Source organism: Ixodes scapularis, unplaced genomic scaffold (assembly GCF_016920785.2).
Source record: "Ixodes scapularis isolate PalLabHiFi unplaced genomic scaffold, ASM1692078v2 PGA_scaffold2__306_contigs__length_199485367, whole genome shotgun sequence".
Taxonomy (NCBI): Eukaryota; Metazoa; Arthropoda; class Arachnida; order Ixodida; family Ixodidae; genus Ixodes; species Ixodes scapularis.
Genome location: NW_024609857.1, coordinates 129,383,395 through 129,397,743, shown reverse-complemented (window position 1 = coordinate 129,397,743; position 14,349 = coordinate 129,383,395). Strand labels below are relative to the sequence as shown.

Below are 14,349 nucleotides of genomic sequence, written 5' to 3'. Positions count from 1 at the left end.
TCACTTGCCTTCAAGAAAGTGTTTTCCGCACAAACGGTCGGTCGCGTGAGGCGACCATTATGTTCGATCCACGGATATTATACACCTTCTGCGCCTTTTAGAGTCTGCCGGAAACTTGTGGAAACTCACTCCGCTACTTTCTTTGTACCTTTCGGTGCAATTAACGGCGACACAGCTTCGCGCCATGCTGAAGTGCTATGACGCCCATGCGAAACGTGCTCCCTTTTGCCTACACCACCCGGCTCCGACGCGATCACAGCTCCGCCGCAGCTCCGTGACGTCAAGCCCGCGTGTCGGTCGCGGGAAAGTGTTTTTTGTGGTTTACTCTCTAGAGCAACGAAAGCCTAATTTAAAAATTTATGAACATGAAGGACACGAAAAAACTCGAAAACTTAATGTCTGTCTAAAACCTAAAAATCAAAACTGTAAACGCCGAAAATCTGAAAGCGCATGCGCAAGAACCCGGTGCCTTGAATTTTCCTTGAAGTTTTGTTAACCCTTGAAAAGAGGATAAAACAGTCAATAGGATATCGAGGTTTCTTTCTTCCACGGACATGCAGGTTTTCTAGCCGTTCGTGTTGACTTTCCCAGACGTTGCCTTTGTGTGATAGTGCCCCTCTACGGCTTGCGACCCATGACCTTCAGAGCTGCCCACTGGCACCGTTGTTGCTCGTGACCTATGTAAGAACTAGTCTTCTGTAAGGTAGCGAATTGGGCGAGTTGGGTAAACGTTATACATGATGAAAACTGCTCAAACGACGACGACGGAGTGTAGACAACGGACGCGACATGACGAAGCTGTTCTCGCAACTAAAGTTTTGTTAGTGAAAATAACAAAACGAAAAAAGCGTAGCCGAGACTGATTACATCAACAAAAACATACTTATCTATCAGGCAGTACGCAATCTTTGGAGCTGAAGTGGTTCACACACTGCTATTCATATTAGCTCGCAAAGAACAAACTGACAGAGCTACCGACGGCGCACTGTCAGCTGTCAATAAATTGTTGACTTTTTTACCGGTGTCCGATGTTCTAATTTTATACTCCCCCTTGCGGCTTCATTAATATACAAAATGGGTGATTACTAATCTATGAAGAATTAGTAAATTTGCCCAATGAACTTCAACAATATTACAGAAAAAGAGGACATATTTTTAATGAAATTACGAATTTGAATTAGATTAAATTACAACGTGTGACGCAGAATCCGCTAAACTAAGAAAAAAATTTAAAATAAAAAACGGTGAGCTCTTTTCCGCATCCGTTCAAAGGCCGGGTAAGCTTTTCTCCGCATTTGCCGGTTTTACGATGAGCTTTTCTTCGGTGAGTTTTTCTCCGGTGAGCTTTTCTCCGGTGAGCTTTTCTCCGGTGAGCTTTTCTCCGGTGAGCTTTTCTCCGGTGAGCTATTCTCACCCGCCCAATGTAAATCTATAGTTATGCTCTTGCAATTGTGGCAATATTTCTTCATTTTTATATACCAGCTGCGATTCATGCGTTGCCTGTCCTGTGAACCATGCCTGAAATGTTGTTTGAAGTTTCGCTTGCAGCTACAGGCATACCTCAATAAAGTCACAGTTGAAAATTTACACTTCCTCCGAAAAACACGCGCAAAAAAAATTAAAATCAAACGAGTGCGCCGACAGCTGACGTCGTCACAGCCTCCATAGGGCAAGCGGGGCGAATCAGGGATAAATTCTGTCCACTCCGTGACGTCGCCCCGGTTCACCGTAAGGGGGCTTCACGCGAACTTCTCGCGGTTAATAGGCGGCCTCTCTGCTCTTGTTTAATCGGAAATTGGAGAGCAGCGTGAGGACAAAAGACGCGCAAACACATCCTCACACACCGAAAGCGCACTCTCGCGGTGCACTTTCTGATTCGACTAGCATCCAAGAACACACACAAAAGAAAGATGATGAGAGTTGTGACGTTGTGCTTTGGAACTTTCTTGACTGGAGTCATATCGGCTCGCAGCCTCCGCTGCGCTTTGAAGGCACAGACCCATTTACTCTCCCTCTACTCACTTCCTCTCCCTTCTGCTCCCTTGTCCACGGCGCACACTCTTTTATTTTCGTATTTTGCTCTCCCGCACCCACGCACCATCATGGCTGTCCCAAGATAGCAAGCGGCGCGGCTGCATGCGAGCCACGTGGGCCCCCAAACCAAGTCACACTCTGGCATCTCTGAAGACTGCGCTTTCGGCTTGTTTTACCACCTTAAATACGGGCCCAAAACAGAATGTTGTTTTTCCTTTCTTACCTGGCCAAGCCCGTTTAGATGACGAGGCAACATTTTATGATTATACTTAAAAAAAGCCCTTCATTTTTGCTGTCCTAATTCACGTATAATGGAGGGCACAGAAGTCATACTTCATGCTTCGGCAGTATGGACCCCGTAAATATAAATAACTCGCCTTAGGCAGTTTACATGTGACGTACTTCCGGCTCGAGTTCTCGCCGGACGCCATGTTACAGAACTTTCGCCCTGTGTCTGCGGAGGCGGGGTTCTCGAGTTCGCTCGAGTTCTTTCGCGTCGTGATCGACTGCGCCACACCAGAGTAGTCGGGAACATACAGTTGGGCATCGTCTGGTACTTGTTTATTTTTTTTGTATATATATACCGGCCTTTATTCGGGCTCAAGACGAGGTTGTGATAGAGAGGTCAACCCGACGGTAACGGAAATGGCCCCAAAAAATTCCGCAAAAGCGACTCAACAAAACAAAAAGTGCAAAAGACGGAGTAAGCATGGCTTTATGCGGCCCATATGCGTCCCCTGCCGTACGGACGGTATGCAAACGAATGGCGTAATTAATGAACAGAAAGTCAGGCCGCAAACACACTGGTAATGGACATAACACAACCCCGAGACTGCAGGAAACAAAAACGAAACTCGCACGCAAAAAGTCTCTACTTCATGTAGATATTTTGTGTGTGCGCGTGGGCACGTACGTGCGTGCCTGTGTGTGTGGGCTAGTGCGTGCGTGCGTGCGAGCGTGCGTGTTTGTGTGTGCGTGCGTGTGTGTGTGTGTGCGTGTGCCTGTGCGTGTGCCTGTGCGTGTGTGTGTGTGTGTGTGTGTGTCGTTTTTGCTTTCTGGTAATGAGGGAAGTGGCGAACGCTGTACATCAACTTGGCGGGACGCGACTTACCGGATATGAAAAGGAGTTTCGTGAAACCGCCTTGAATAGACCAAATGTTCGGGTGCAAACTATATAAATGCGTGTATATATATATGTTTATGGAAAGGGGGGGGGGGGGTGGATAGAGGTATGTATAGCAACAAGACATGACTGCAGTCGTGACCATTAAATTTCGCTAATAGTAAACGATCCAATTCAAGCCTCTAAAACTCAAAAGGTCGTGATTTGTTTTTCATTATTCGCCATGAGTATGGGCTTGCGAACATTAAGGGGTTCACAGTAGTTTACTAATTACCCGGTAAAGCTCATGTTCTACCTTTCGCCACTGTCGGTGAAATTATCCTGATGGAGTTATTTCGTCACTTCCAAGTTCGAAGCGCCCTAGTTTTAATTATTTTCCGTTTCAAGGTGCTGCTGGGGGAGAAAGTATAGCGGTCGTATAAAACAGGTTTTCAAACGGTCTTGCGTTTCCTCCCGACTGCGATCCAGTTTGCTACTAGCCAGGTGAGGAGGAAGCTGGCACTGGCACTATCACTGTCTTCTGCGGCCTTCGCTTGCGCCATTCTCGTCCGGGGGTGTAGCTCAGATGGTAGAGCGCTCGCTTAGCATGCGAGAGGTACGGGGATCGATACCCCGCACCTCCAATGACTTTTTATTTATTCTATATTAAAGATACACTACAGTGAAGAAAACATATTTTCTAAAAAGACGTGCATATTCTTTAAACATTTAGCACAAACAAATTAGTTCATTGATCTCTGTGACTATCTGCTGGATCGCGTTTGCCCGCTCCGCGGAAGCTGCCACGGTCTGCCATCTTTTTGGCAGACTTATATTATCTCTGGCCACACTATAGTAGCATGGTGGTTGCAAGATCCCACCATGGTGGGACTTGCTTCTGTGCAATGCGTGTGTGATGGTGTTGAAAGAATCCTTCGAGTGCTCAAATTTGGCATACACCAGATTGCCGATAACAATAAAATGATGGACTAACTTGTATTAAATAAAAAGATAATAATTTTGTTCTGAGTACCTCGCATTGCCTTTTAAGACATAACGTTTATATTCTTAGAGGTAGGTGTACATGCCTAAAAACCTTGGTGAGGTTTTTAGGCATATTGAAGATAGTGGGAGCACATTTTCCCCCATCCTGTCAAACCATTTTTCTTCAAATTTGTCCGAACAGACTACGCTCGTCTCTGAGAGCTTCCAGTTTCACCTGCCGATGCTTTCCACCCAGATATGAAGAGACGCAACGGGACTTCGCGGAAACCTTGGGGACAAAGAAATTTTTTTTCACCGAACGTATCCCTGCGCGCCAGGTTAGCCACAAAACACTGAACACTTACCGATGGTAAGTTCCTGTCTTTTTATGATCGGGGAGATTTGAACAGCGCGGCCGCACAACATGACGGCATTGCCGACCTTCCTCTGTCGCATCCACTGAGTTTCAAGAATTTGCTTCGTCGAGCAACTTCCATCAAGCACGAAATATCATCCACGGTACAATGTACTAGACCCACGGCTATCCTTGTGGCAGCCGGACGCCACAGCGCTGTCCGCCATATTACTATGATGGCTAGAGATAATGCAACTCTACCAAAACGATGGCCGACCGTGGCCACATTCCTGTGCATAAGCAGAGCTGGAAAAACGGAATCCAGCAGATAGTCGTGGGGATCAGTGGGCTGGATTGTTATCACTCGTGCTTGCTTCACGAGCACCGAGAAACTGCAAGCCTTCCAGAGGTAGCTTCGCGTACACGCTGCACGTGTTTGTGGCTCGTCGCTCTAGTGGCACTCTGGCATAATCAGTGCTGTCGTCGGATCCCGGCCGTAACTCGACGAGCCGCGATCATTCAAAGTTCAACCTGATTTTAGTTTGACTAAAAGACACCAAGCGCCAATGAGAATGATAGGAGCGTAAGTACACGCGGTACTCGTGTTCGCCTTATTCTTATCAATCGTAAAGAAAAAAAATAAAGTACCGTGCAGGTGTAAACCGTCATTTGTTTATTTTATAATTATTTATTCATTGCGTTAAAAGAGTTATGCTTCTTTTCACCTTATGTTGTACCGCAGCGGAGGCTAGAAGCCCGTGCTCATATATCGTCGGCAGCTGCCCTTAGTGCACGACAGCTTGTGCCGCCGAGACGTGCCCTAGTGCAAGGAGCTCGCTCTTGTAGCCTTTCCCGCGGTACATCATAAGGTGAAATAGAGAGACGTTTCCACTGTTTGCGAAAATCGCTGACCACACGTGCTGAATCACAGTCCCGTCAGCGCTCGCGCGCAATTGCGGCTGGCCGGAAGGTGCGTGTCCACAACACACAAACACAGCAATGAACGCGCCCTCAAACGTTTTTATGGGAAGGTATATTGCGGTAAACTATAGCCTCCTCTATACTCACAAAAGCCTGGCAGTTCGACGGCAGCCATAGTGCCCGGTCGCAGATTTGGAGTGCGAGGATCTGGTAGCAAAGAGCATTTCTGGTATTCAGCGCTCAGCTTTTGCAGCGATGAGGACTCGAAACAAGGTTTTCAAACCCGACGAGAAAAGAAGAAGTAGCGCGAGGAAGGCGAGGAGCATGAGCGGACATTCCATCGCTCGAGAGAAGCGTGTTTCGGCGTCTCGCCGTAGAGGGACGCCTGTTAAAGGGGCCCGGCAATCATATTTAAGCGTCTACCTTTTTTGCGGTTTCCAAGTCTGTTGGGGTTCGGGCACGCCAGCGGGCACGGAGAGAGTAACTAAATATCGGTGCGTCATGTTTTAACCGGACGGCACGGTAACTTCCTCCGGGCGACCCGCGGTGCTGAAAGCGCGAGACATGTGAAGTCTTCGGTCCTGGGCTTACTACTGGTCAAAGCCGCTAAAAGTTTCTTTTTAGTCGAAAAACAAGATATAAGTGGCGCGAACCGTTTCAAATATTTATAAAAATAGTTTTTGTTCAGTATTTCATATAAGAAAAGAAACAAATGCAGTTTATAAAATACGGAAACAAGAAATGACCCGTCGACATACCCGCCACGAAGCGGTGGAAAAGGCGGCGCATACTAGAAAGGTGTAGTAGGATCAGGCATCGACGAGCAGCGAGTGTAGAAAGGTCCCGGATGTACGCGGCGGCGCTGCGATCGAATTAGCCCCGAAAAGTTCGCGTGGCGCCCCCTTACGGCGAACCGTGGTGACGTCACGGCGAGGACAGAATTTTTCCCCGACTCACCCCGCTCGCCCTGTGGAGGTTGTGACGACGTCAGCTGTCGGCGCGCTCGTTTCTATTTAATTTTTTTTTTGCGTGTTTCTCGTAGGAGGCTTTATTGCGGTATGGCTTGTAGCTGCAAACCAAACTTCAACCAACATTTCAGGCTTGGTTGACAGGGCAGGCAACGCATGAATCGCAGCGGGTATATAAAAATAAAGAGATATGGCCACAAATGCAGAAGCACCACTATAGATTTACATCTCACACAATAAATGCTGCTTTTGGTTTGAATGAATTGGCAGCTTATGTATGCTATTTCGTGTTTCTTTTTTTTTTCTTTTTTCTTTTTGTATCTCTGTTTTTCAACAAGATCGCCGAACCAGAAAAGCTGCATGCTGCTCGAGCAACATGTTAAATATAGCCTGGGCCATGGAGATAGAATCACAAGTGAGACAGCCCAAGTACAGGGGCAAAGTAAAAAAAGAAGGAACATTTATTTATATACATTGCTCGCATTTGACGTTTGCTGGATTCGGGTAGTATTTCAATGGACTCCACAGGTGGTATCTGTCGACTTGTTTATATTATCCCTCAAGTAATGTACAACAAACGTAAGCGAGTGTGTCTAGCCCGTTATTAGTCCCTCAGGCTCTAGAATTGAGATTTTAGCTAGATCAAATTGTTCTGAAGCTAATATACCAAAAGTTTTTCTCACGCAAACTGTCACCTTTCACAGGGTCTACATTTTCTTCTACTAGTGCAGCATCTACCACTGGACAGCCATTTGAATGCTTGCTGTTCCTCCTGTTTTTCTCTGTTGTCAGAGTCCAGCTGTAGGGAGTTTGGAGGCTGATGAAGATTTTGCGGACCTGCAGCAGCAGAGATGGCAGTAGTGACATTACTGTAATGGAATTACAGTAAATAAATTACTTTTTGGAGTAATGAGTAATGTAATGAATTACTTCTCTAGGCTAGTAATTTAGTAATGTAATTAATTACTTTCAGGTAGTAATTTGGAGAAAATTACTCATTACTTTTGAAATTACTTTTGTCCTAAATTAGAAAATTTGCTTGCAGGCTTTAAGGAAGAGGAGATAAATTATTTTGGATGGTGAAATGTTGTGAAAGAGCATCAGAGGAAATAATCGACGGCCACCTGAGCGCAAAACCTTGTACGAAGAGCTGGACAGACGCACAAAGGAGGGCTGGAAAGGCGAAGGAGAAAAACTTGCATGTAGACATCGCTGGAAGGCAACGACTTACGAACTCCAGGCACGACAGATTCACGGCGTCGCGTCTTCACGACGATACTATATACATAGTATACTTCGTTCATCCCTAAGCTGACAGTGCGGTGGGATCTGCAAGCCAACCAGAACCAATCAAACACCTTCTTTTAATAACGTGTTCCTTCCCTTTCTCTGCGTGTGGGTATGAACGAGAGCGTGGTTACGTGGCGAACGACAGACGTGTGACTGCTCCAACAAACACGTAGCTTCCACCTTTCATCCCTAAGCTGACAGTGCATAAGCTTAGGGATGAACGGCTCATAGGCTACAAGGCGACGGGCACACCACCAGTGAGGTAAACATAATTTAAAACCTGAGAGGACAGGACAAACAGATCCCCAGCATTGTACTTTTGTCAAGCAAGGTCAAACAGCAAGCTTCGACTACTGTGAACAACAAACGACCGGAATAAATAGTTAATTCCAAATTCCTTGTCAAAGCCCCAGAACGTTTCGTGCGTCCTCGAGCAAAGCAGGTGTCGCTCGCGGTATGCCTCGCTGCCTTCCCTTGGGAAGATTATTCGGGAATAGGCCTACAAGCAGATATCACCCCCCATTCGTTGGAAAAGTACACAATTTAGGAAACTCGCGCCATTCCTCAACTGGCGACGCTTCCTTTATGTGGCAATGCGCAAAATCTTGGACTCTTCGGGTGTTTCGGATGCTCCTCGAAATGCTCCTTGAAAAGAATGACCGAGAATAGGTCAACTATGCTCGGCAACAACTTTTCTTGGCCATGCAGTTGAGGGTCCAGGCACGCGTTCTCTCTCCCATTTTGAGCTTTGAATTAAGCTGTGCGCGGGCTCTCCTCCTCTCCATTGCATTGCAAAGAAACGTTATCGCCGAGTATAGTGCTTTCGGGGGAATAGAATTAGATTGCGTCCGAGGCGGAAGGAAACGTTTCAAGTGACGACTCCTTGTAAGAACGAGCTGCCATTGGCCGACTTAACAAACTGACACGGATTCCAACGTCTAAATCAGGAAGACGGAAACATATCACCCTTTTAGTAAGAACCTTCACCATTGAATGAACAGCAAAACTGGAGAGTCGACTGTCTTTCTGAGTCACGTCCAAAGAAGCTATTCATCATGTTTAACACTTCTGTCGTGTGCGCCAACAAAACCACTGTTCAGTACGGTTTACTTTGAAGCCCATAAGGTTGTTGCGGTGTAAACAGGACGATCTGAGTTTTCGTACATAGAGACCAACTCAGTTTTTTGACGTCACATCACTGCGGTGGCGCTGCTGTCCGCATTGCGCATGCGCAGCGCTTCGCTTCTTCCGGATCTGGTTCCTGCACACGCGCTGTGTGGGCAAACGATGGCTCGTTTTGTAAACACTGTGTTGGTGTATACGGTAAATAAAGTGAGCGCGAATTACTGCCTCAAGGTATTCAAAAGTAATGTCAAAGTAATTTCAAAGTAATTTCATTATTTTTGGAAAGTAATTGTAATGTAAAAAATGTAGTCCACGGTAATTTGTAATGTAATTTAATTACATTTTTGGAGTTTTTAGAGAAGTAATTAGTAATGTAATTTAATTACTTTTTGAAAGTAATTTTGTCATCTCTGTCAGCAGCAGTGTCTCTTTTAATTGGAAATGACAATTCAAACTAAACGGAGTATTTTCCGAACACCCAAGGCTGGAATAAGGAAAGAATGGCAGGAAAAAGTATAAACATTTCAAATTACAGCACTATTGCTGTGCATATTTTGGGCAGTTCACTAGATGGATCTCATACCGGCAACGGGGGACAATTCGGCAGTTTTGCCTGCTACCATACAAACTAATTTCCAGTAATTGTGCCTCTTCTAAAAAAAAATAAAACATGCCTGCATACCTGTGTGAACTATATCATTAATTCACGAAGAAGCTACATTTATGTAAACTAATTCTGTTCCATGAGCACTTCCAAAGCCTTCAAACCCAGGGCCTTTAAGGTGCAACCCCACACTAGGTTAGTGTGATTCTGAACCAATAGAAGGCGGTGGGATCGCCTTCCAGGCCTGTACATGAATGCGAGAAATCGTGCGTGGTGGCGCTTCGATCCAGTAGGGTATATTTATATGTCCTGAATTTGACATCCCTGGTCCCTGGCTTGTTCTTCTCTGCGCGAGCTCTCTTGGGAACGCGCACGGCTGCGCCAGTTCTCGTGCAAGGGGGCCAATTACCTACGCTCCGAGCTCACGTCTCCAGCAAATGTGGGCAGAACAAAACGCGAAAATCGTCCTGAGCCAAATGGCGAGACACATGCATAACAAAACCACCGACGCGTTGAAAAATATAAAATTGCCCGTGCGCCGCTATTGAATATTTCAGAGGCCAATTACACATATTTCAATGAGCTCAGATTTATATTGTCACGAATGAAGGTGACGAGAGGACGAACAGTGAACTTAAAAATAAAGGTTTTATCGGCGAACTTGTGCCAAACAAAAAAAAACTAAAGAAAGAGCGTCGAGGCCGGCAGCAGAAACTAGGCGGCGATTCGGCAGCGTAACAGAGAGCGAGAGCGAGACTGATTCGACAATGCCGCGGGCAGCTGCTTATCTACAGTACGTCACTATCTCGAAAGTTCGACAAAAAAAGTTCAAGCGTCACGTGCTCGGGGCGAGGATGAACTGGCACTTTCGAGAACAAGAAAGCAGGGCGAAAGTAAAGTCTGGTGCAAGAATGAACGCGAATCTCCTAGAAGTCCATGACCGAGCGTTGCTTTCTCGGCTCTGCGACGGCAATAAGACGGGCCGGCCTTTTTGTTGTGCATGGGTTTGGCTCTTCCTGGATTTCCAGGAAAACGTGATGACGTGAGAGACATGGGTTTCCAAAATTCTAGCTTGAGGAACTAACTACCTAAAATATCAATACAAATTAACTATTTTTTGTGCGTTCAGGTGTCTCATTTAAGTAGATGGGTGTTTAGTTTGACCAAAACCAAGAGGCTGGAAAACACAAAAATGACACTCAGGTTTAGGTGTTGAGTTTGGTAAACCCAAAGCAGGACTGGTGCGGGAGTCATAATAAAAAAATGCCGAGGTTAATAATTCACTCAAAGCAATAAATTATAATAATTAATTTTAATACAAATCCAGTGATAAATGCATGACTGGCCATGCAAAGATTCTGGGTCTGTGGATAGCTTTTGCACATAGTTTAGGCAGTGTACAGTCTGTCACAAAAAAAAATTACAGGATTTTTTGTTTACCGCAAGACTAAACTAGGCATCGCCAAACGCTCATTCTCCGCCCAAAAGTAGCGCTAGAGGCCACAACCACATGTCAAAGTTTTAGCCCGATCCGATACCTTATTCAAAAGTTATAAGTGATTTTCTGAAAAGTTCAATAGGAAAATAACGGCCGACGTAGTTTTCCAATACATGGGGCTCTATGGCACCAGAAACCGAAAACGGGCAAAAACGGGCTCCATTTTCCTATTGAAATTTTCAGAAAATTACTTATAACTTTTGAATAAGGTGTCCGTTCGGGATAAAACTTTGGCATCTGGTTGTGACCTAGTGCTACCTTTGGGCGGAGAATGAGCGTTAGGCGAGGCATAGCTAATTTTTGAGGTAAAAAAAAAAACTAATTTTTTTGTGACATTCTGTACCAGTCTTAATTTGGTGATTTATTAGCGCAAGTAGTAATGTGCATAAATAAAAAAGATGCAAACGGGTAGAGTTTGACGTTGCATGAAATGCAGTGTAAGCATGCACATAATACGCTGATTAAGACTGAAACAGCGCTACATTTTACACTAGCGTTGAGCGCATCGAAAGTTAAGCGTGCATCAAAAGCTAAAGTTTGCACGCATATACTGCTCAGGCAGTAATGCTTGAATGTTCATAGTACTTTATTACCCTAAGATTTGGTGTAAGTTGTCTCCTTTTTGCTTACAACAGAAAGAAGGAAACATTCTAACTCTGTGTTGAGAGAAAAACTCCACCCGCTGACAGCTACCAATCATCTCGGCGCCGATTATGAGTATTCACTGCATGCTACCGGTCGTGTGCTTAGAACGAGTTTTTCCCACGTGATTTCATACAATCGCAATTGTTTTTGACAAACAACAATGTTTACTCAGGCCAGCAGTCACATGTGAAGTTATAAAATATTTTGTATTGATTGTGGCACCCGTGTCAAGGTGTATAGGTTTTTTTACAATCCGCGAAATAAAATGCTCCTGGGTTACCTTGGTATCTAATGCATGTAGCGCACAAAAAAGCACTAAATGTATCGCAGTGGGAAACGAAAACAATAATGATAAACAAGCGTCCGTGTAATCACGCGAAAACTGAGGGCCTTGCACATATGCAGAAGGTAGCTTTGTTCCACTAAATACATTACCAGTAGAGTATTTCATTTTATCGTGTGAGCGAAGCGGAACATAAAAGTGCAAGCATACTGCCCTGAACTACACTTCCAGTGAACAAGCGCACCATCCAATGCATCGAGCTTGCTTTTATAGCCTTTTTGGTGCGCTCAAACCTTTGAAAACACAATTATAATCAATTCTATTATTTCAATAATTTTTATTAAGTGCGCCTACGTGTATGTTTTTTTTTTCTTTTTTTTTTTGTCTTTTGCGTTTACGTGCCATTTTCTTAGTTATATAATATTTTCCAGAAGTCCGACAACTATAGTTTGTTTCATAAGTAAGAACCACATAATCAAAGATGTAGAAAAAAAAAAAGAACGCGAACACGCGAACGCACATTAAAGTGCAATGTAACGGCGCATTCAAACTTAGTCGTTAGTTTTTTTAGAGAGCAGGAGTTTCGTAGGGCAACATTGTTACCCGTTGAAGATTATAAAAAAGTGCAGTAAAACTGTTAGCTCGGTGTCTTTAACGTGCATTACGCAGTATATGTGGTACACGATCGCACGACGGTAGGATGTAGATGGGCGACTGAACCCAGGGTCCCTGCTAAAGCCCCTTGGTAAAAGCGTTTTTTACAAGTACCGCCAACCATTGTTGTGGAAACGCGCGAGACACGTGCCACGAGAGGGTGCTCCACCGCCATTCTCTTTCAAGGGCCAGTCATTTTAGTGCTGCGCCGCCATTTGCCTCCAAGGGCCGCTCGAGAGACGGGCCTCGTGCAATGGCACGTTTGAGGTTACATGAAAGACCAGCGCAAACGGCATCGAGGTGATTTAGTCCCTACAGGTTCTGCAGCGTGAGCTCCGTGCCCTGAAAGAAACTCGCGCTCGAGCATTTCTCCACGTGCTCTGGTCTGCGGTACCAGAACACACTCGGTCAACGATCCCCCGCACTTGGTTTAGCTAGAGCCACTAAATGAGCTGCGCTTAGAGTATCGGCACTCCGTTCCCGGGCATTGTTGTGGGCGCCGCCATTTTGGCTCGTATGCAGAGCAGACGCAACTGCCAATCGTCATGATTCAAAAGTGCGACTTCTTCAGCATTAGATTCGGTTGTGGAAAGGTCACGTAATATTGCTTTGCTCTGTCACGAACTATTTAAACATTTGTGGAGGGCGGAAAGGCGTTTCCTGTGATTTCAGATAAAGCTTCAGATAACTGGCAACCATGATTTTACGACACAATATGGCCAAGTGTCGTTACTCTGAAGCGTAGCTTATTTAGTGGCACTAGGTTTAGCTAAAGCCCCTTCATTGTTTCAAAAATAGCGCAAGCTTCGTCGATGCACAAGGCACGTGCAACGTGCAGCTCTTGGGAAGATCACGGCGGCACAGCACAGCTCTGAGCTAGATTTCAGACGCCATTAATTTCCCAGAAGTGGCGCGCGGCACGTGCCTCGAGCATTTCCACAACACTGAATGGCGCCACTTTTCCCAGGATGGAGGGGCTTTAGGTTTAGCCTGTGAGGTAAACCAAATGAGCTACGCTTAGAGTATCGGTACTTGTCCTCCCAATATTTTTGTGGGCGCCGCCATCTTGTTGGTTAGCAGCAAATCAAAGGCAACTGGTGATCGTCATGATTCAAAAGTGCGACTTCCTCAGCATTCGGTGTCAGGTAGCTCACGTAATATTGCTTTGCTTTTTCTCGAACTGTTTAAACATTTGTGGAGGACGGAAAAGCGTTTCCTGTGATTTCAGATAAAGCTTCAGATAACTGACAGCCATCATTTTAAGCACCAAGATGTGTGTGAAGCGTAGCTTATTTAGTGGCTCTAGTTTAGCCCGACCGTATTAGCGATGTGCGGGACCAAAAGCGTCGCTGCGGTCAGCTTTCTACGATTGGCCCAACCATGGGCATATGAGCACTGTCAGATTGTCAACTTTGACGGTGTTAGTTTCGGATTGCGGTGGTTCCTAGCTTCCATTGCGCTTTTTAAACACACCACCGGACTCGTCGTCGCACCTGATGGTAAGTAGCCAGGATAACAACTGGTGACGTCACGGCGACGCAAATCCCAGTTGTGACGCCACGGATGGAAGTCATACGAGGGCGCCACCGAAACATCTCGGCGCTAATAGGCACAGAAAAAGAACGAACAGCTTAACGTCGCGCTCTTGGCGATGCTTCAGTGGCTTCATCAGCCCGTGGCGTTTGCTTCGCTCTGAACTAAGTATCTCACAAGCCAAACCAACAAAAATCACTTAACACGCCATAATAAAAAAAAATGCGGGTTTATTTTGACTAACTGGAGATCTTTTAACGTGCAACCGAAATCTCAGATTGGCCTCCGTCGGATTGCGGGCACCTCGGCCGATATTTAAATCCGACAAATATAGTTTCATGGGCCAGCGCGTT

General features: G+C 45.5%; 1 non-coding gene across 1 annotated transcript; it reads left to right on the top strand.

The window, feature by feature from the left end:
* The first annotated feature begins 3,707 nt into the window (after window positions 1–3,707).
* Trnaa-agc lies at window positions 3,708–3,780 on the top strand. Its single transcript has one exon. It is a non-coding gene; the product is annotated as a tRNA-Ala (tRNA).
* Window positions 3,781–14,349: the final 10,569 nt, after the last annotated feature.